Raw genomic sequence first — 23,369 nt, 5'->3', positions numbered from 1 at the left:
AAATTGCATTTCATTAGGGCAGAGTGCAGATAACTCAGCAGTCGACAACGATTAAAATTCCCCCGCAAAAAAAAAAAAGACAACGATTAAAATAGTGTCAGGAAACATTTTCGTGATGGCTAAGCAAGGAACGGCGCGATCTCCCGCGATTTCATGAACCGTGCTAATTGCGAGGCAGATTTTATTCAGAGATAGCGCGGCTGTTTTGCCTGCGGTTCAAAATCGTGGCAGTTGATCTGTTTGCTCTACGCTGATGGGAGTATTTGGCAATGTTAAAAGTAACTGTCGTTCTGTACTGTTTAATTAGCAGTACAGCGGTACTTCCTCACAGAAAAAAGGACGTGCATACCACCAGCAATGTTCAACTCCTTTGGACCGTCTTTAGCAAAACCAATTACTTTCAGATTTTCACAGTGTAAAACGCACAAACGCAAGAGGGGAGGATTGATTTCATTCTGCAAGACTGCAACCACACTGAAGGTGCACCAGGATCTGCTCCTTCCACACCAGGATCTGCTTTGTCGCATTCGCCTCCGGGATGAGAGTTGTATGTGAGCGGAACACTTGACTTATGGCACGGGAAGAGGAGGTATATATGGCATCTACAAAGCTAAGGGTATGTATCATCTCTCTTATAATGCGCAGTAAGGGAGGCAGGTAGTCAGATGGATCTTTCATAAATAAATAAAGATAAATAGATAGATTGAATAATATCGAATGGGGCTACTCAACACAAACTATCCTATTAAGATTCTTTTTCTCATTAAGAATTAAATGCCCAAGATTTCAATGTTGATAGAAAAGATACGCTAATATATGTACATAATGTGTAGTGTGGGAGGCAGGTGGCCGGATGAATGTTTCATAAATAAAGATAGATTGCGTAGAATCTTTTTTGCTATTTGTGTTACTACTTTAAAAACGAACGAGTTTGCAATGAGCAAAACTCTGTGTCTGTGCACATATAGCTAGTTTTAATGATCATGGAAAATTTACAGGAACATAAAACTGCAAGCATGTGCCTGATAAGGGACCTAAATCATGAAATGGATTCATATGCCGCACAAGGGACCTTATCCAGAAGTGTGAGTGATAGTTTGATTATTGTTACAATAAGCAGCCCACATCATACGAATCACACACCACAACATTACACAGGAAGAACATGCATGTAAGCAACATGAACACGCATGGTGCTCTTTATTTATTTCTCTATCTTTCTCAAAGCTTGTAATCCATCTGAATACATGAACCAACATGGGTGTAACGTGTACAACAAAAATTATGAAAACAGAAATTAGAGGATGCTGCCAAATAAAATCAACACATGGATAGATTGATGTAGTGACCAAATACAGCTAATATGCAATTAGGATTAGCTCATAGTAATTTGCTCAATCTGTTGTAGGAAATCATGCACACTTGCTCCTGAAGGTGAATGTGTTGATCGCTCCTGAAAGTGGGATGGCGGAAGATGGCTGCAACGATTGTAGAGCGTGTGCATGCAATGCGAGTAGGGTATACGCTCGACTGATTGGTGTTCGCGGCTTGCCGGCGGGGCTTGGTGAGACCACCAGATTAGATGATATGTGTTCATGCGAGGTCAGGGCACATCATCAAGTTTGTAGGTGCAGTGACTATGCTTGCCATGACGATGGCTTTGGATTGATCCATGTATTTGTTTTATCGGGTTCTGCTGAATAATATAATAAAATGGTTGTGTTCATCGCTTGATGCGGAGACCTGCTGTTATCCTTCTTTTTGAAAAAAAATGCACAACTCCGTTCTTGATGGCTCATCATGCCAGCACACATGAAAACACACATGTGAAGCAAGCTCTCACAAAATATGATGGTGGGATCGATGATGACGAGGACAAATAAATTCATCAAGGATGAAGATGCCAGCGTGCAGAAGCAGCACCCACAGGAGGGTGATGAGCTCGACAGTAGCCACCGTGCCTCAGGGCTTCAATGTGGCCCTTCACATTGTCCGATGACGCGAGGAAGAGTATCATCTCTAACCAGAACTCAAGGAAAGAATAAAGAATGCCACCATGTGATGAAAGCGCCAGGGGGATACGATCCCTATATTAAGACTGTGGCTTTGCAGTTGCTTCAATCATCATGTTCCATTTCTTTTCCTTGTTTACTCTTATCATGTGAGACATCAAAGATCATACAACACACAGCTGCCTGAAACACAACTCAGTACGCCGGCTAAATTTCTTGAATAGCTATAGCGTGAAAAAGAAACTTGTAAAATAAGAATGGAGAAAACCCTTATCAGGCAGGCTGGCAGTGTTTTGCAAAATAAAATGGGGGTACAAAATTTATAACTAATGTTATGTATGAATAGCATGAAAATGAGTCATCAACCTCTCTGAACAGCTAGGTTAGTAGGAAAGCTCATAACTGGGTTGTGATTACAATGAATTCACGAATATGTACAGATTTACTTGACAAACACTCCACGTCCAAACAGGAATTGGAATTGGCTTTGACTTGATTCCAACTATCAATTATATATTGAGGTTAGTGCAGGAGAGCAGCAAGCTGGTATATATTGCTGTATGTAGAAACTGCCATTATGTATTTTATGTGTATATAAGTGACTATATATTGCTGGTCCGTGGCTTAAATGCATATCTACGCACCAGTTTATCCGTGACAACACCAATAAATTTGCAAATATTCTGCAATTGCCAGTCCCTTTCTTCTATCTAAAATAGAGTATTAGAAAGAAGTCGACTGCTTTTTCAGAGAGAGAAGAAAAACAAGTTAAATGCTGATGAAGCATTCCTTCTACAGAAAGCTGTCGTAATTGTAAAAAGAAATGGAATCTTGCATCAATACAATTTCATTACCGCAAGAAAATGAGGAAACCCCTGTGAATCGATAGGGCAGAGTGAAGATAACTCAGCAGGCGACAAAGATTAGAATCGCCCACACGATTTGCATGGTTCAGACAATCACGGCAGATTGCTCTCCCGTGATTGTCTGAACCATGCAAATCGTGCGGCAGATTTTAATCAGCGATAGCGCTGTCTGTTTCGCCCGCGATTTAAAATCGTGATAGTTGATCTGCTTGCTCTTCACTGATGGGACTATCTTGTCAGCAATGGTTAAGCGTTTCTACTCCACGAAGGGAGCCGCGTTGGGGTTTTATTGATCTGGCGAGGGAGTCCTCGTATGGTTACAGAAGTGTACGCCAAGGTACAACCAGAGAAGAGATTTACATGGGATAGGGAGAAGAGATAGAGAGAGAGAGATTTAAACAATATCTATCTCTAACTATTCTAACAATATGTAACTATCACATGATATATGATACGTGTGGTACAAGACCACAACAATATGTTTAACATCCTCCCTTAATCTGAACTTCTCAAGTTTAGATTATGCTTAAACTCTTGAAATGGTCTTGTAGACAATGCCTTCGTAAAACCATCGGCAACTTGATCCTTGGAGTGAACAAAACGAATTTCCAACTCCTTGCTAGCAACCCTTTCTCTCACAAAGTGATAGTCAATCTCAATATGCTTGGTTCTGGCATGAAAAACAGGATTAGCAGATAAATATGTTGCACCAAGATTATCACACCAAAGACAAGGAGTTTGTGTGTGACTTATTCCAAGCTCTTTAAGCATTGACTTAACCCAGATAATTTCTGCTATTGCATTTGCAAGTGCCTTATATTCAGCTTCAGTACTTGTCCGAGAGACTGTAGCATGTTTCTTTGCACACCAGGAAATCAAGTTAGGGCCAAAGAAAACTGCAAAACCACCTGTGGACCTTCTGTCATCTAAGCAGCCTGCCCAGTCAGAGTCAGAGAAAGCATTGACTAGGGTAGATGATGACTTACTAAAAGTTAGTCCAGTACTCAAGGTGTTTCTTATATATCTCAATATGCGGTTAGCAGCAGTCCAATGAGTTGTAGTTGGTGCATGAAGAAACTGACAGACTTTATTGACTGCAAAGGAAATGTCAGGCCTGGTGAGAGTCAAATACTGAAGCGCACCCACCAAACTCCTGTACTTGGTGCCATCCTCTTGATTCAAGAGTTCACCTTCTGCAATAGAGAGTTTTTCTGAACTGGATAGTGGTGTTGGTGATGGCTTACAACCCTGCAAACCTACTCTATTCAGAATATCAGTTGCATATTTTTCTTGAGACAGATAGAGACCACCTTCTTTGTTTCTCTTAACTTCAATACCAAGAAAGAAGTGCAAGTCACCTAGATCCTTCAAAGCAAATTCCGAGTTCAAATCTTTCAACAGGGTTGTTACCGCTTCATCTGATGAGCTTGTAACAATGATATCATCGACGTATATAAGCACAAACATTGATGTATTGAACTTATTATAGATAAACAATGAGGTGTTTGACTTTGAAGGAACAAAACCAAGTTTTTGCAACTTTGAACTCAAACGAGAATACCATGCTCTAGGTGCTTGCTTCAAACCATAGAGAGACTTATCAAGCCTGCATACATGAAAAGGTTTATTTTTGTCTTCAAACCCAGGAGGTTGCTTCATATAAACTTCCTCTTCCAGAACGCCATGAAGGAACGCATTCTGCACATCTAGCTGTCTGAGACTCCATCCTCTGGATACAGCAATAGATAGAACAAGACGAATAATGGCAGCTTTAACAACGGGACTAAAAGTGTCCTCATAATCTATGCCATACCTCTGTTTGAACCCTTTAGCAACAAGTCTGGCTTTGTAGTGATCTATAGTGCCATCAGACCTCTTTTTTATTCTGAACACCCACTTGCAATCAATAACATTTTTACCTCATTCAGAAGGAACTAGATGCCAGGTCCTGTTTTTGTGAAGAGCATGAAATTCCTCTTCCATGGCCTTCTTCCACGTGGGGTCAGCAAGCGCATCATGTACAGTTCGTGGTTCTCCTGTGGAAGCAGCTAAACCAAATTTCACCTTGTAGTTCACTGGTTGAATATTACCGGTTTGTAGTCGTGTACGTGGCTGCTGTGTAGCCACAGAGGATCCAGCCACCTGCTGCTGCGTCGCTGCAACGTCAGAAGCTGCCGAATCCTGGGAGCTGAGCGATCCCGAGGAGGCTGAGCTGCCCTCGATGCCCGCCGGATCGTCTGCGGCCAAACGTGTGGTAGGAGACGAAGGAGAGGCCACAGAAGATCCGGGTGGGACAGCCTGATCGGGATCGAACCCCGCTGCATCTGGTGATGACGAGCGCGGAGCCCGCCTGGCATACACGCGCGGCACCGGCGCGTAGCGTCCTGTCGGCCTGTCCCCAGGCGCCGATTGGGTGGCTGTGTCCGAGGGACCAGGCATGCGAGGAGTGGACCGCGTGGCCGACGCGGGTTGGTGCGGGTCGGGCGCGGGCGACTCGGTGGTGCAGCCCACCTGGCTGGGCAAAAATCCCGGAGGAGATGCGGTCGGGCCTGCAGCAGTTAGGCGCGCTGATCCCAAGGGGGATTGCGCCAGGTTTTCCGTGGCCACAAGAGGACGCCGTGGTACATGAAATTGTGTACTGTTTTCAGCCATTGTTGCATCATTTTCTTCCCTGTTTTTCTCTGCAGAAACATGCTCAGTTGAGATATTAGGAGAATTAGTCATAATAGTTGGATCAATACAATTATCATCACCACCAGAGACAGGGTTGGACAAGTTGGATGGTAGAAGAAGAATTTCCTGTCTAAGGAGAGCACCAGCATTTGGATGAAGTTTTTCGAATGGAAACTGATTTTCATCAAACACAACATCGCGAGAGATGTAAACGCGACCCGTCGAGACATCAAGACACTTGACACCTTTGTGATGTGCACTATAGCCAAGGAACACAGCGAAATATGAGTTTGTGAGGATTGTAAGGACGAAGATTAGGCCAACATGCACAGCAGAAAACACGAAGTGTAGTATAGTCAGGGGTGATGTGCAAAAGACGTTCGGTAGGAGTTTCATTATGGATGACACGACTGGGCCACATATTTATGAGATGAACAGCAGTAAGAAAAGCCTCATCCCAAAATTTGAGTGGCATAGAGGCTGAAGCTAGAAGGGCCAATCCTACTTCAATGATGTGTCTGTGTTTACGTTCGGCAGAACCATTCTATTGATGCGCATGAGGACATGATACATGATGAGAAATGCCTATTTGCTGAAAAAGGGAATTTAGCTTCTCATATTCGCCACCCCAGTCTGATTGCATGGCAATGATTTTACTATCCAATTTACGTTCAACAAGTGCTTGAAAGTTGTGAAAAACTTGAAACACATCGGAATGTTTTTTAAGAAGATATATCCAAGTATATTTGCTATAGTCATCAACAAAGCTAACATAGTAAGAATGTCTACCAACAGAAGTGGGTGCTGGACCCCAAACATCAGAAAAGATAAGTTGTAAAGGCTTGGTAGACACACTAGAAGAAACAGGATATGGTAACTGATGACTTTTTGCTCGTTGACATGAATCACAAATAGTTTCTGAATTTCTCTCACCAACAACTGGGAGTTTATTTCTACTAAGAATTTGATGAACAGTAGCAAAGGATGGATGCCCTAAACGACTGTGCCACCTTTCAGCAGAGAGCTTGATGGCACCATACACTTGTTTATTGAACTTGCAATACTTGGGAAGCAACGAATAGAGTCCTTCCACACAGAAGCCCCTATGGAGAATCTGCTTCGTGACCTGATCCTTGATCAAAAAGAAATAAGGGTGAAATTCTAGAAACACATTATTGTCAAGGGCAATGCGATGAACGGAAAGGAGAGTTTTTGAAGCATTTGGAGCATGCAAGATTTCATTAAGGACTAGATTTTTGTGTGGGATTTTGATAATTGATTGACCAACATGACTTATCTCCATACCTGGACCATTTGCGGCGGTGTAGACTTGATCATGGCCATGATACTTCTCATGCATCATCAGTTTTTCCAACTCTCCGGTGATGTGATTTGTGGCACCCGTGTCCATGTACCAGTTTGTGTCAACACCGTATGATGTATCAGTTGCAGCTGCAACTTTTTTCTTTTGGGAGGTGTTATCGGCATAACGCCAATCACAATCTTTTACTAAATGATTTGTTTTCTTACAGATTTGGCATCTCCCCTCATAGCCATCATAGCCTTGAAAGGGGGGACGGCCCCTGTTGTTGTTGTTCTTGAAGTTGCCTCTGTTGGAGTTGCCTTGGTTTTGGTAGCCACCGCCACCATTGTAGCCTCCACCATGGCTGTTCTGGTGGTAGCCGCCACCACCAGATCCATAGCCACCGCCACCAGAGCCATAGCCGCCGCCACCAGGGCCATGGCCGCCGCCGCCAGTACCATAGCCGCCGCTAGGGTTGGCGTTGTAGCCGCCGCCACCGTAGTGGCCGCCGCCGTTGCGTGATCTGCTGCCACCACTGCCGCCCTTCTGCTGGTTGCGGTAGCCGCCGCCGCCGCCCTTCCCTTGACGACCACGGGAGGCGGAGTTTGCAGAAGACTTGAACGCGCCAGAGGCTGTGCCATGAAACATCTCCATCCTCTGGTCATAGTTAGACACAAGAGAGAAGAGTTGATCAACAGTAATTGGGACGGGGGAGACATCCAGCGCGGAGATGATAGCCTGGTACTCCATGTCCAGGCCCGCAACAATGAAGGAGATCAGCTCGCCATCATCGATGGGTTTGCCCGCCGCAGCGAGTTCGTCGGAGAGTGCGCGCATGTGGCCGAAGTAGACAGACGCCGACTGGGAGCCCTTCTGGGCGTTGGTGAGGGCGGCCCTGATGTTGTTGGCGCGCGAGAGAGACATGGCAGAGAACATGTTCCCAAGCACGCTCCAGATCGCATGTGATGTTTCCATCGATGCAACCTGAACCAGTACTTCCTTGGAGAGATTCCTAAGAAGGTAAGCTACTATTTGTTGATCCTGGATGAGCCAGGGGGTATAGGCGGGGTTCGGCAAGATCTGATCCTTGCCTTCTTTGTCTTTGGTCGTGATGGTTTTTGGAGGTTCTTCAATGGTTTTGTCGAGATACCCAAATAGCCCGGCGCCCATGATCTGAGACCGAGCTTGCGCTCGCCACAGAACATAGTTCGTTCGGGTGAGGGGTTCGAAAGTGTTGTTGTTGAGGCCTGAGTTTGTGGTGGAGCTGGAGGAAGACATGGCTGGCTAGGAAGAAAGCGGCTGGGAAGATCAATGGAAGATGCGGCTGGGAGTTCTAATGGAGGATAGCTAGATGTGTTTGGAAAAGGCCTGCTCTGTATACCATGTCAGCAATGGTTAAGCGTTTCTACTCCACGAAGGGAACGCGTTGGGGTTTTATTGATCTGGCGAGGGAGTCCTCGTATGGTTACAGAAGTGTACGCCAAGGTACAACCAGAGAAGAGATTTACATGGGATAGGGAGAAGAGAGAGAGAGATTTAAACAATATCTATCTCTAACTATTCTAACAATATGTAACTATCACATGTTATATGATACGTGTGGTACAAGACCACAACAATATGTTTAACATATCTGGCACTGTTAAAAGTTACTGTCACCATGTACCTTTTTTTGCGAGTGACCCTGTACTATAGTAATTAAACAGTACCATGTAGTAGTGTTTAATTAGTAGTACAGCAGTACTTCACCCAAAAAAAAAGAGGCACATACCGGCAGCAATGTTCAACTCCTCTGGATCTTTTACCAAAACCAACTTCTGATCGTGTCTGTGAAACCAACAATGCTAGCAAAAACAGAAGATACTGGCTGTAGTAGCTGACAGATTTTCACATTGTAAATGACTAAATGCACAAAGGCAAGAGGGTGTGATCGACTTCATTCTGCAACCACTGAAAGTGAACCGTGTTCCTTGGGATGGTTGCTCCTTCGCTGAAGGTGAACCGTGTTCCTTGGCATGGTTGCTCCTTCCACCCATTTCATAGTATACACCAGGATCTGCTTTGCCGCATTCGCCTCCCGGAGGCCCCCCACCGACCGTTCATGTAGGCGGACGGAGCGGCAATGTCGATGGTGGCTGTCAAGGCAGCCCACGAGCACGCCAAGGATCAGACAACCATCGCAATGGAGACGGCGGATCACGAGAGCTCGGCCGTAGATGGTGGGTGGGCGTGTACAGTTAAGTCTTCTTTCTGGGTATGTTAGCTGCGAGAATCTTGTCGTGAAGTGGTAGCCAACAGGAGCGAGGACGGGATAGATTGTTGGGAACTTCCAGACACATCCCATGCTTAAGATAAAGTGATTGGTAAGCCAAGAACACGAGGAGGAGATGCAACATGTTGCTTGGGCAAGGAGGGGAGCATTGTATGTGACCGGAACAACTGACAAGTGGCACAGGAAGAGGAGGTATATATGGCACCTACAAAGCGAAGGATATGTATCATCTCTCTTATACTGGGCAGTAAAGGAGACAGGTGGCAAGATGAATCTTTCATAAATATATAAAGATAAATAGATACATTCAATAATATCGAATGGTGGTACTCAACACAAACCATCTTATTAAGTTTTTTTGCATGGATCTTATTAAGAATTAAATGCCCAAGATGTCAGATATGCTAAAATATGTAAATAATCTGTAGAATGGGAGACAGGTGGCCGGATCAAACTGTGTGTCTGTGTGCACATATATAGAAATGAATGAGTTTGCAATGATCAAACTGTGTGTCTGTGTGCGCATATATAGCTATAGTTCTAATGATCATGGCAAATTTACAGGAGAACAGACATAAAACTGCAAGCATCTGCCTGATAAGGGACCTAATTCATGCAACGGATTTATATGCCGCACAAGGGACCTTAATTCAGAAATGGGTTTACACAAATCATCATAAATATTTATGCAGAAGTGCCAGTGATACTTTAATTATTGAAATATATTGCCCGCCTCCCTCCATCAGTTCGGACTTTTAGATGAGTTGGCTGGAGCATGAATTCAATATGGTATCAGAGCCAAAAGGTCTTGAGTTCAAGACCCTGCCAACGCAGTATTAAATAAAAATGATTCTGCGGTCTACATCAATCCCACGTCTAAGGACTAAAATAGTCTAGACGTGAGGGTGCCCACCTCCCTCCATCAGTTCGTACTTTTGGATGAGTTGGATGGAGCATGAATTCAATATTAATTATTATTACAATAAGCAGCCCATAGCATACAAATCACGCACCACAACATTACACGGTAAGAACATGCATATAAGCAGCATGAACACGCATGGTGCTCTTTATTTATTTCTCTATCTTGCTCAAAGTTTTTAATCCATCTCAATACATGACCTGGCACGGGTGTATGTGTGCAGAACAAAATATGAAAACAAAAACTAAAGGATGCCACAAAATAAAATCAATACATTGATAAATTGATGTACTGTCCAGACAGAGCTAATATACATTCCCTCCGTCCCAAAATAAGTGTCGCTGATTTAGTACAAAGACTTTGTACTAAATCAGCGAAACTAATTTTGGGACAAAGGGAGTAATTAGTATTAGCTCATAGTAATTGTTCAATCTATTGAAGGAAATCAATACATGCACACTCGTTCGTTCTTGATGACTCGTCATCAGCACACATGTAGAGTGACACTGGATACATTCATCAAGGACGAGGGACGTCGCCATCAGTCCTGGAGGCACTTTAGTCCTTTTGAGTAAGGAATTGTAGCATGGGCAGGCAATCTTTTCGATTCAAGTAATGCTGTTAGATTGGATAATGCTGGCATGGGCACGCCGGCAGGATAATTGCTGCAGTTCACAGCACGCCAGAAGGATAAAACCCAAACAGTAACACATATAGGAGGTAGAGTGATGAGCTCGCCAGTTGCCACCGGGCCGCTCGGCTTCAACATGGCCCTTCACATCAGGCCTGGAAATCAAGGAAGGAATAAAGAATGCCTCCATGTGATGAAAGCGCCAGGAGGATACAAGCCCTATATTAAGACTCTGGCTTTCCAGTTGCTTCAAACCTTCATGTGCCTTTTTCTTTCTTTATCTTCCTTCTCTTCTAGTGGGAGACATCATAGTTCATACAACGCACGGCTGCCTGAAACACAAGTCAGTACGTCAGCTAAATTTCTTGAATAGCTATAGCATGAAAACAAAATTTGTAAAAAAAATAAGAGAGGAGAAAACCTTCAGGCAGAGGCAATGTTTTACAAAATAAAATGGGAGCCTAAAACATTTATATCTAATATTATGTATGAGTATCATGAAAATGAGTTACCAACTTCTCTGAACAACTAGGTATAGTAGGAAAGCTCATAATCAGATTGTGATTACAATGAATTGACGAATATGTACAGATTTACTTAACAAACACTCCACATCCAAACAGGAATTGGAATTGGCTTTGACTTGATTCCAACTAGCAATTACTGCTTCGAGATGCTCTCAAGTTAGCAGCTATCATGCTCTGGTGAACCTGATGGTGCAATTACTGCAAACACGATTAACTCTTCTAAAGATGAAACTTCATCATAGCGTTACTTTCCATGGATAAGTATCCTGTCTGACGGACGGTTTCTTGACTTTTGCTTTCCAGTGGTGTTGACATTAGGAAGGCCAATCAGGATAATGCTGCTAGACTCTACCGGCATGCTGTTAACTATGGCAATTAAGAGGATAATGCTGTTAACTGCAGCGAGGGACTGTTGTTAGATTTTACTCATGCTGAAGCATGCCTTTTTTTCATGTCTTGTACTAGGCGTCCACACATCATTTTGACTGGTAAAAAATGAAATCCACTCTTATGGCTATATGAAATAATGATACAAGTATATATAACTTGAACTACTTTAATACTCTTTCCCATGCGAGATTTATTATTATTCATGACCTTTACAAGGGAATGGTAGCATCATACATAAGTTGGTCAACTAATTAAGGAGATAACATGACAGACAACAAAGCAAACAACCCAGACTTATCTTTCCTTTATATCCCTGTGACCACTAAACGAAGCAAGCAAAGAATCTGATGGGAGCTGGGACCTGATGGGAGCAAACAAAGCAAATATCACCGCAAGCAATGTATAAGTTGGTTCGGTTGGGGGAACTGGGAGGAGCATGTTTTTAACTACTTTGTATGCGATGGGATTATACACGGGCAAGGCGATAGCTCGGCATGGGGAGTAGCCGATGCTCTACAGAGAAACATGTCTATGGATTGGCTTCGTGTCCACACTGATGATGGCGTTCTTGGCCACCTGCAGTGCGGGCTTCATGACCACTTGCTTTTGGTGCAACACAAGAAGGGCCTCCTACCTGATAATGTTGGCATGGACCTTTCTGAGGCGACATCCTGCTTCATCTTACCAGATGGCGACATCTATTATTACCAGATGGCGACATTACCAAATGGCATATTCCAACATTCATACAGCAGCAAGCTGCGTGTGTTACATCTCTCTAATTGCAGATTCAATTTTGAATCGCCTCCTCCATCTGAACAACTGCAGAAATATCCCATCTGATAAGCATCCAAGCCACAACGAAGACATGTCATGCTTCCAGAAGCTATGGGTGCTGCACCTTTGTTGTACGAACTGGTATCGGTAACTATCAGAAGAGATGATGAACTTTATGGCTGACCTCAGGGAGTTGCATGTAGAGGAAGTCAAGGATTGGAGCATAAGTGATTTACGTGGCAGGTTTCCTTCCCTTGTCAAGGTCCAAGTAGAAGTTGACTGCAGTAATCCCCTTTTCCTGCTAACAAAAAAGGATTGCTACTTGCCTGACCTGTCTAGCGCAAGCTTCCTTAAGACAATCGTCCTTGACAGTTTTGTTGAACTGTAACAAGTCGTCCCTGGTGTGCTGCCCCCATCGATCGAGTCATTCACTTTCGTGGGTAGATTTGGCGCCAAGATATCTAGCATTTCCTTCCGGGGTTGTTCTCAGTTGAAGAGTATACTACTAAGAGGATATCTAGAGAGCCTTGAGGAGCTGGACCTCTCAGGCACAGCTGTGAAAACCCTCGGCCTCAGAGAAGTGAGAACTCAAATGTGTCATCTTGCTGGGCTGCGAGAAGCTCTGTGCAATATTATGGCCACCAGAAGATGAAAGGACAAATAATTTGGAGGTGCTGCAAATGAACACCATACAATCTACATCAACTGGACATGCTGATTGGGAAGAAAAACCCAGGGACCCTATTGCAGCTGTGGGATCATCATCTGTTCATGTTGCTACTACTACTGAACTGGGCATCAGTCGACATGCGTCCTTTGACTTTAAATGGTACAACTCTCCAAGGGATACAAGGATCCTTAGGTCGCTTGAACCAGTTAAAAATATTGAGCACAGTCATGTATATATGGAAATGGGTTCATCTCCTACAAGTGTCGCTACCGTTGGTGACAGTGAAGCTGCTCAAGGAATCCGGAGTCCGTGCAAGCCTGATAATTATTGATATGCAAGTGATGCCTTCTTTCAGGGTGACCTACAGGCTGACACTGATAATGAAGGTGCAATCAGCTGGATGTGGGATTGCCCAGCAACACCTACTCCAACGGCTCAAGACTTATATGTTCACTTACAGGATAATCAGAGGATGAAGAGAGGTGTCGGTGTCAAAACCGGCGGATCTCGGGTAGGGGGTTCCGAACTGTGCGTCTAAGGCGGATGGTAACAGGAGGCAGGGGACACGATGTTTACCCAGGTTCGGGCCCTCTTGATGGAGGTAATACCCTATGTCTTGCTTGACTATTCTTGATAATATGAGTAATACAAGAGTTGATCTACCACGAGATCAGAGAGGCTAAACCCTAGAAGCTAGCCTATGGTATGATTGTTGTTCTTGGTCCTACGGACTAAACCCTCTTGTTTATATAGACACCAAAGGGGGTTAGGGTTACACAGAGTCGGTTACAAGGAAGGAGATCTACATATCCGTATTGCCAAGCTTGCCTTCCACGCCAAGGAGAGTCTCATCCGGACACGGGATGAAGTCTTCAATCTTGTATCTTCATAGTCCAACAGTCCGGCCAAAGGATATAGTCCGGCTGTCCGGATACCCCCTAATCCAGGACTCCCTCAGTAGCCCCTGAATCAGGCTTCAATAATGATGAGTCCGGCGCGCAGATTGTCTTCGGCATTGCAAGGCGGGTTCCTCGTAGAGAGAATAATATTTCCACAAATCTAATCTGCTGACGTACCCCGTAGTGTGACATCACACCACAGCCAGGTCTTTGTTCGAATCATTTTTCATAACCCATCTCAGCGTGTTTCATGAGGTGGTTTCCTTGGCACGTCTTGTCGAAGCAGAGATCGTGTCCCCTTTATCACGGGATCAATACGGACGTGAGTAACCCAACCGTGCATATGGGTAGGACTCCTAGATCTTAGGCAAGTCCCAAACGGCCACGAGGAGGACGCTTGATATTCACCCTCTTTATAAAGGGGACAAGGCTTTTTCCTCTCGATCTTAATCGAATCCGCCTCCTGCCTCGAGTTCCAACATCCAAATCTCAGGTTTAGGCACTTCGGACCTTCAACTATGTCCGGATCCAACCTTCAAGGTCGGTGGATGCCTTCCTCCGTCACGGAGGAGGACATCAAGAAGTTGAGAGAGGCCAGATATCTGACCGCCGAAATTTCGCATCGCCTGCCTGCCCGAGGGCAAGTCGTCCCTACTCCCGAACCCAACGAGAGCGTCGTGTTCGTCTCCCACTTCCTCCGAGGAGTAGGCCTCGCTCTGGATCCCTTTGTTAGGGGTCTTATGTTCTATTATGGGCTAGATTTTCACGATCTGGCCCCGAATTCCCTTCTTCACATTTTGTCATTTATTGTCGTATGTGAGGCCTTCCTCCGCATTACCCCTCACTTCGGCCTGTGGCTCAAGACCTTCGATGTGAAGCCGAAGATGATCGAGGGGCAGCACGCGGCGTGCGGAGGCGCTTCAATAAGGAAAATCATTGACGCTCCATGGCCCGAGGGTAGCTTCCCAGAGGTGTCCGGGTTGTGGCAGCGGGAGTGGTTCTACATCACAGCTCCCCGAAGTGCCAAGTGGGTAGCTGCCCCCACCTTTCGCTCAGGCCCCCCACCACAACTGATGTCATGGATCAGCAGGGGGCTGAGCTGGGGTCCAGCCAAGGACGTGCCAATACTGCAAAGCCGTATCCGAGATCTCTTTGAGAGAGATTTCAGTCTGGTTATGGTGGTGCAAGTTATGCTAGTTCGTCGAGTCCAGCCTTGCAAACACCGTCCCCTCCGCATGTGGGAGTTCAACCCGGAGGGACTGCGAGCTATCCAACACTTCCTCGGCATGACGCCCGAGGAGATGTACAAATTGTTCTTCGGACCACAAATAATGTGTCCGGACATCACTGAGGATGCAGGTCTGAGCTGCAATCGCCCGGATACCCAAGTAAGTAGCCCCGCATCCGAACACACTGTCTGTTTATTTATCACAACGTCGCCCTAAAAAGCCGCTCTTTGACCAGGATTGGATAGCGAAGGCAAAGTTTATCAGGTGTCCGTCCCCCCTCCCTGAGACCTCACCAAATCCAGTGCTAACCAGGATGCTGGAGATCGTGCCTTATCAAGCGCCCTTAGGAGAAGATAAAGGGGGGAACAAGGAGGCTAGCGCCTCCGCGAAGGAGGTTAGCCGGGTAGGAGGGACTGAAACTTCCTCTCCCCAGGGAAGGAAGAGGACCGCCTCCGAGGACTCGGAGACAATGGTCTCCAAACAGGGGAAGAAATCTTCGCCGGAGGGTCCTGCCCCGGGGGCTACCCCGGCCGCACTATGCCCTTAAGGGGATCAGCCCTCCACCGAGCTGTAAGTAAAAGGGTACTTAATAATGAAAATACCTCGCTTTACTTCTGAGGAAAATAACCAAAGCATTTATCTTGCAGTTCGGATCTTAGCCCTTCTCAGCAGAGCTCGTCTTCAGGGGATCTTCTTCCAGAGATGATGGAGAACGAAACGCCTCCCCCTGCCATACCACCTCATGAGGCGAGCGACCCCGAGGTGTCGTCATGGAGGGTTTCTCCTGATCCGGCGAGGCCATAAGGCAATCCTATGGCCAGCCGAAGTCCTCAGTATTCGGCTCTTGAAGAGAGCAATCGAAAGAGTCCGGCACCGTCTGGTGTGCGGTCGGACGTACTGAGGGTTCTGCTAGAGCGAGCGGCTATCTCAGAAAAGCACCGCACGTTGATGGGTACGGTGATTGAAAGGATTTCGTCTGCCGAAAGCGGGTTGCATGAAGCCTTTATGAGTCTACTGACGGGTTTTGAGGTACGCGAAATGATGTACATTTTTGACAGTACCACACATTTTTAGATGTGCCCTGTGTAGATAGTAGCCCCTGAGACTCTGGGTGCTGTCGAAGATGACGGCGCACAGAAGTTCATAATCCCAGGAATAATCGTGCCGCCTTAATATGCAGGTGGCGGAGGGTCTGGTGGCCAGCCAGACTGATGAGTTTGCCGAGCTAAAGCGGCAGCTTGACGTGGCAGATGCCGACATCGTACTTGTCAACAAGGGGCTTGACGAGGCACAGGGTATGTGATTCCTCCGGCGACACATGGAAGAGGAGCATGATGCCAGTATCTATAACATGTGTGTGAATGCAGATGGAGCTGCGGCCGTGTAGAACCTTCGGGCGGAACTTGCCCGAGCCAAAGAACAAGACAGGAAAAGCGATGCGGCTACCCTAAAGGCAGTTAAGGAGCTGAAAGCCGAACAGGCTGCTCACTGCCAAAGAAAGGAGGAGATAGCCAGGATGGATGTGGAATTGAAGAATGCTGCTGACCGTTACGAGCTTCTTGAAAAGGAAGATCGAGCGAAGAGGACAGACCTGGAAAAGGCCACGATGGTGACCAAAGACACCCGCTCTGCAATGAGAGCGATGAAGGAGGAGCTGCGTCAAGCCGGCGATATCGTGGCTGGGAGGCCCTTTATGCTGCGGATAAAGTTCGGAGATCCTAGGTACGCCCCTTTGGACCGGCTGTGGAGTTCTGCGGACGCATATCTGGACTTAGCGGCGAGTGCTGCCGATGCGGCCGAATACTTCCGAGATCAAAAAGATCGCAAAGTGGAAAAGCTGTTCTGGTCACAATTTAACGTTCCAGAGCGTCCGCTTCCATTGACTGGTCGGTTGGTCGAATGGGCCGAGCTGAATAGGTTGTCCAGACTCGCCATGAGGTCTGTTGTGGATCATCTGTGGCCGGAAAGGCCAAAGCCGAACAGTTATTTTAGTTTGGTGCAGCAGTTCCTTGGTGCAGTGCCGTACATCAACGCGATGAAGAGGTCGGCGTGCGTAGAGGGTGCGTGGATGGCCCTTGCCCGTGTGAAGACATACTGGCCGGAGATGGAGCCACCGCCATTGTAGCCCAAGATTCGGACAAGAGCCGAGTACCATCCGAGCACTACTTTTGAGAAGTTCTTGAGGGCGCTCGTTCAATAAAAGTGCAGTGCTCGAAGAATATTATGTTCTAATGACATGTATTCCCATTGAAAAACAATGTTTTACTGAATTGTAAAGGCTATTTTATACTTGTGCCTGAAAGAATTATAATACCTCATGTGCGGCCGTTTATGTATATATGTATATAACCTGAAAGATGGCAGTCGTCGGCTTCAGCCCCCACGCATATAATGCGGGGGTGCTCGCAGAAGACGCATATTCACACTTGATCCAACGTCTTGGTCCTTTAAGGAGGTGATAGCGCAGCGAACTAGGCAATCGGACTATAATGCTTTAACACTTTCACTTAGCGAGAGGAGTTTGACAGTGGGGCTACTATATAGCCCCTGGTGGCTCCGCGCTCATCCGAATTCGGGGCGCGTATATGCCTGGCCGGGAAACGGCCCTTCGTTAAGGCAGAGGAATCCCGAAGATTCCGCTAGGTCATCAAGTGGTTGGCCAGTCTCATGCTATATCATGACAGTCAGTTTTTGGCTTTCTCTACTGAGGTGCTCGTCCGGATGAACCAGGGCACAATCGCAGTAGTTCTCCTGGTGCCGCCTTAGCCGATAGAGTGGAACGTAAGGCAGCAAAACACAGGAGCCGGGCAAACCCAACATTTGACCAAAGACATGATTCGGAGCTGATGCATATAAGGCCAAACTCGCGATGCCGAACACTCCCTAAGGTATTCGGTCTTTATGATGTAAACCGGGCTAAAGAGTGCCCTTTGTAATAAGCTCCTGATGTCCAGGTACGTGCAATATTCTGACGTGGCCACATGCCAATACATCAGCATCCTTCTCAATTGTACTGAGAATCCGGGGGATGTGTATCAACAAGAGACAATAAAAAAGGTTTACGCGGGGTCTTAATCTAAAAAGAATCCTTGGATTGGGTCCCTGCTGCACGTCTGCGCCTGTGTCTCCGTTGTGCCGTATCCTGGACAGGTGTAGCACGATGGTCATCTGTAAAAGAGAGGAACTTAGCTAAAAATTTGTCGTGCAAAAGGTAGGTTATACTAAATAAACCATGTATAGTTCAAGATGAGTAAAGGTGAGCCTAATTGTCACTTGTTTACACGCGTTGAGCCCCTTGTATTGTTATAGGGGTATAGCCATCAAACCTGTATCAATTATATATAGCTACACCGGACTCGTCTAACCGCGTCCGTGGTCTTAACGACCTATCAGATGCTCTAGTTGGTGAGGCCGTTTAGTGTGCGGCTGCCAAGGCAGCCGCACGGTCTTCCGCGCGCAAGGAGAGCTCAATATTTCCATTTACTGTAATGATGCCACGTGGCCCGGGCATCTTAAGCATGAGGGAAGCGTAATGCGGTATTGCGTTAAAGTGAGCGAAAGCTTTGCGTCCGAGTAGTGCTTGATAGCCACTTTGGAACGGAGCGATGTGGAAGGTTAAATTTTCGCTGCGGAAGTTATCGGGAAAGCCGAATATAACCTCTAGTAGCAGGGAGCCCGTGCAATGGGCTTCTGGGCTTGGCGTTACTCCTTTAAAGGTAGTATTGTTATGGCTGATTTTTTTGGGTCTATCCCCATTTTGCGGACTGTGTCCTGATATATCAGGTTTAAACTACTGTTGCCGTCCATCAGGACTCGTGTGAAGTGGTATCCGTCAATTATCGGCTCTAACACCAAGGCAGCCCATCCTGCATGTCGGATGCTTGCCGAGTAATCCCGATGGTCAAAGGTGATCGGTTGGGACGACCAGTGGCAAAACTCCGCGGTGATAGGCCCTGGGGCATGTGTCTCTAGGAGTGTCGCTTTGTTTCTCCCCTTTATCACGTGTAACACGTTTACTGTTTTGACCTTTGGTGGGAATTTCTTCTGTTCCCCAGTGCTTTGCTTGCGAGGCTCGTCCTCGTCTTCGCTTGGTGTACCCTGCCCCTTGTGTTCGGCGTTGAGCTTGCCGGACTGCTTAAAGACCCAACATTCTCTATGGGTATGATTTGCAGGTTTATCGGGGGTGCTATGAATCTGACATATTTTGTCCAGAATCTTGTTTAGGCTGGACAGTTCGTCTCTGTTGCCTTTGGAGGGCAGCTTTTGCTAACCTGGCCGAGAGCTTCTGAATCCAGCGTTTACTGTCGTGCTCTTCGGGCTGTCTTCTTTATTCCGGCGATTGTTTTTGCTGCGTCGTGGCTTCCCGTTTCCGTCCCTGACTTCGGATGTAATTGGGTCGCCGGTGCTACATCGGGCTACCCAGTTGTCCTCGCCCGCGCAAAAGCGGGTCATGAGGCTTGTTAATGCTGCCATTGTTCTCGGCTTTTCTCGGCCGAGGTGTCTGGCAAGCCATTCATCTCGAACACTATGCTTGAAAGCTGCTAAGGCTTCGGCGTCCGGATAGTCGACTATTTGGTTCTTTTTAGTGAGAAACATGTTCCAATCGGGCTGACTATCCGGGCTGTTGAGTTATGTGACTTAAATCGTCTGCATCCGGTGGTCGGACATAGGTCCCTTGAAAATTTGCTCGAAAAGCGTCTCGAGCTCTTCCCAGCTTCCAATGGAGTTTTCTGGGAGGCTTTTAAGCTAGTGCCGAGCTAGTCCTTTGAGCTTGAGGGGTAAGTACTTGATGGCATGGAGATCGTCTCCTCGAGCCATGTGGATATGGAGGATGTAGTCCTCAATCCAGACCCCAGGGTATGTCGTTCCGTCGTATGCCTCTATGTTTACAGGTTTGAATCCCTCTGGAAATCCATGGTCCAGCATCTCATCGGTGAAACATAGGGGGTGTGTGGCACCCCTGTATTTGGGTGTACTATGGTGTTCAGATTTTTGTTGTGTTGCATTGCTTGCTGGAGCGCGCTTGCTCGGCCCGTAGATGGATCTGGTTGCGTCGTCCTTTTGATGCGTGTCCTCACGTGGATCTCTTACTGGCTTGTGTGCGGCGTCGTTTGCCGCTCTATGTTGGCCACGAGGTCGTCTATCTGACCGGATGGCTGTTTTGTTTTTTGATTGGAGGGGCTCTAAGGCCTCATCATTGAATTCAGGTAGCAGCTTTCGCTTCAGGTAGCTCTTTGTGTGGCGACTGCCGCGGTACTTTGCTGCAGTGTTGAGTACTTTACTCCATCTAATTCTGAGTATGTCTTGTGCAGCCCTAAGCCTTTGCTTCTGCTTTTTCAGACTCCTCGCAGTGGCAACAAGCCTTTGATGGGGATTCTGTTGCTCTGTGTGCCTGTCCGGTGTGATGTCATCCGGACTGCTATCTTCGTCGGAGACGGGTTGTTCGGTTTGATTCTCCGTGTTGCCGTGGTCGGACGGTGGTTCAATGTCGTGTTCGTCATCCGCTGGCTCACCCTGCTCTATCGCTAGGTATATATGATCGTTGTTTCTACCAAGACGGGATTTAGAGCGCTGCTTACACCGCCGCTTTGACTGCTTCTCGAGGGATCGATCCTTCGCTGCGTCCTTCCGTTCCTCATCGTCGTTCTCTTTGGGTGTGTCCACCATGTATACATCATATGATGAAGTGGGCGTCCAGTGCCTTGTGGGCAGTGGCTCCTATTCGTCTCCTGCATCGTCGTCCATACCGTTGATGTCTTCGAAGCCGAAGTTGAGCATGTCGGTCAAATCGTCGACAGTGGCTACTAAGTGGGTGGTGGGTGGGCGGCGAATTTCTTCGTCATCCGCATCCCAATCCTGCCGGACATAGTTCGGCCAGGACTCTCCTGACAAGGAGAGAGACTTTAATGAATTCAATATGTCGCCAAAGGGCGTGTGCTGAAAGATATCCGCGGAGGTGAACTCCATGATCGGTGCCCAGTCGGATTCGATAGGCACGGGCGCAGGCGGTTCGGAGTCCATGGCCGGGGAAGAGTCCGGCAGTTCGGCGTCATGGCTCCCGTGAAGGGTAAGGTTGGTATTTGGCTCGATCGCCGCTGAAGATGCGGCCTCCGTGACAGGGTCTATCCACCCATCCTTGGATGGCGCAATGGGCTCCGAATTGAGGGTCAGAACGGTCGCCGGTGCGATCTCCCGAACGTTGTCCGATGGTAGAGCTAAATCATACTCATCGTGACCGTGCGGCGCACTCGGCAAGGGCTCGAATCTACCGAAGATCAAGTCTCTGTGGATGTTGGCCCTGTGGTTTATGCTTCCAAACCTGACCTGGTGGCCAGGGGCGTAATTCTCGATCTGCTCCAGATGGCCAAGCGAGTTGGCCCGCAGTGCGGAGCCGCCGAATACAAAGATCTGTCCGGAGAGGAAAGTCTCACCCTGGACTACATCACTATCGATGATTGAAGGGGCCATTCAGCCTAACGATGAAGACACGGAGGAACTCTCAATGAAAGCACCAATGTCGGTGTCAAAACCGGCGGATCTCGGGTAGGGGGTCCCGAACTGTGTGTCTAAGGCGGATGGTAACAGGAGGCAGGAGACACGATGTTTACCCAGGTTTGGGCCCTCTTGATGGAGGTAATACCCTATGTCTTGCTTGACTATTCTTGATAATATGAGTAATACAAGAGTTGATCTACCACGAGATCAGAGAGGCTAAACCCTAGAAGCTAGCCTATGGTATGATTGTTGTTCTTGGTCCTACGGACTAAACCCTCCGGTTTATATAGACACCGGAGGGGGCTAGAGTTACACAGAGTCGGTTACAAGGAAGGAGATCTACATATCCGTATTGCCAAGCTTGCCTTCCACGCCAAGGAGAGTCCCATCCGGACACGAGACGAAGTCTTCAATCTTGTATCTTCATAGTCCAACAGTCCGGCCAAAGGATATAGTCCGGCTGTCCGGATACCCCCTAATGCAGGACTCCCTCAAGGGGATTACTGCAGCAACAACAGAGCAACATCGACGGAATTAATATTTGTGCTGATTCACTCTCTTGCCAGGCATTTAACAATGCTCGCATGCTTCATGTGCATGATAGCTCCTCCATCACTTGCATCACATGCCCACAAGGTTCATACTGGATGAGCCGTGAATGGTGCCGAGTCGAGTGGTGCCCCGAGCTGTGTACTGTCTTTCGTACTGCCCAACAAAGTGAGGGTGATAGCTTCTGTCATGAGTTGAGCACATTCTGGGCATCTCAACTCCTGAAGGCACGCTATATCTGGTATTGGAGTGCAATGCGTGTGTTTTCCTCTGTACACGTAGTACTGTTGCACCTGGATTATTGCCCTAGGCTCATACATGTGCTTCCCTTGTCTGTGTATGTGGACACTTTGCCTTGCCTGGTGTAACGCCCCGAGACCGTTGCGCCAGGTGTTTTCCAGTTATTCGCTGTTGTTGCCTTGTCATTTGTTTGCGTGTCATGCATTTCATATCATGTCATAATGTGCATCCCATTTGCATACATATTCGTCTCATGCATCCAAGCATTTTTCCTGTTGTCCGTTTTGCCATCCGGCGCTCCTACATCCTCCGGCGCCCCTTTTGCCTCTTTTCGTGTGCGGGTGTTAAACGTTCTCGGATTGGACCGAGATTTGCCAAGCGGCCTTGGTATACCACCGGTAGACCGCCTATAAAGTTTCGTGCCATTTGGAGTCCGTTTGATACTCCAACGGTTAACCGGGGAACCGTAAAGGCCTCGTGTGTGTTGCAGCCCAACACCCCTCCAAAGTGGCCCAACAACCCATCAAAACCGCCTCCATCCTCTTGGCCGTTTGATCACGATCACGTGGCCGAAAACCGCACCTCATTTGGACTCTCCTAGCTCTCTCTACCTATATATATGTGTCTCCCTCCAAATTTCTCGCGCACATCAAACCCTAGCCATCTTCATCCTCGCGCCGCCGGACACTCCGTGTCCGCCGGACGCGTCCACCCGCCACCTTACCCGGTCCAATCCGGTGCTGCCACATCGACGCGCCGCCGCATGGAGCCTATCCGCCGCCGCCACGTGTCAGCCGCGCCTCCTCTCTCTCCTCCCCGCCGCCAGGGCCGTCGGGGCCCGAGGCAGGCCCGCCCCGGGCCGGATCTGGGCCGAGTCGCCCGCATCGCGTCGCCGGACCTTCGCCGGTTTCTGC

General features: G+C 47.3%; 1 long non-coding RNA gene and 1 pseudogene across 1 annotated transcript; both read left to right on the top strand.

Moving 5' to 3' along the window:
• The first annotated feature begins 627 nt into the window (after nucleotides 1-627).
• On the top strand, nucleotides 628-1,731 carry LOC119319479. The gene is made up of 2 exons (XR_005154492.1): nucleotides 628-1,171; nucleotides 1,409-1,731. It is a non-coding gene; the product is annotated as an uncharacterized LOC119319479 (long non-coding RNA).
• Nucleotides 1,732-8,976: 7,245 nt separating this feature from the next.
• The window catches only part of LOC119315505, an 18,948-nt pseudogene continuing 4,555 nt past the window's right edge, over nucleotides 8,977-23,369 (top strand).

Source organism: Triticum dicoccoides, chromosome 6A (genome assembly GCF_002162155.2).
Source record: "Triticum dicoccoides isolate Atlit2015 ecotype Zavitan chromosome 6A, WEW_v2.0, whole genome shotgun sequence".
Taxonomy (NCBI): Eukaryota; Viridiplantae; Streptophyta; class Magnoliopsida; order Poales; family Poaceae; genus Triticum; species Triticum dicoccoides.
This window is presented reverse-complemented; position numbering and strand designations above follow the sequence as displayed.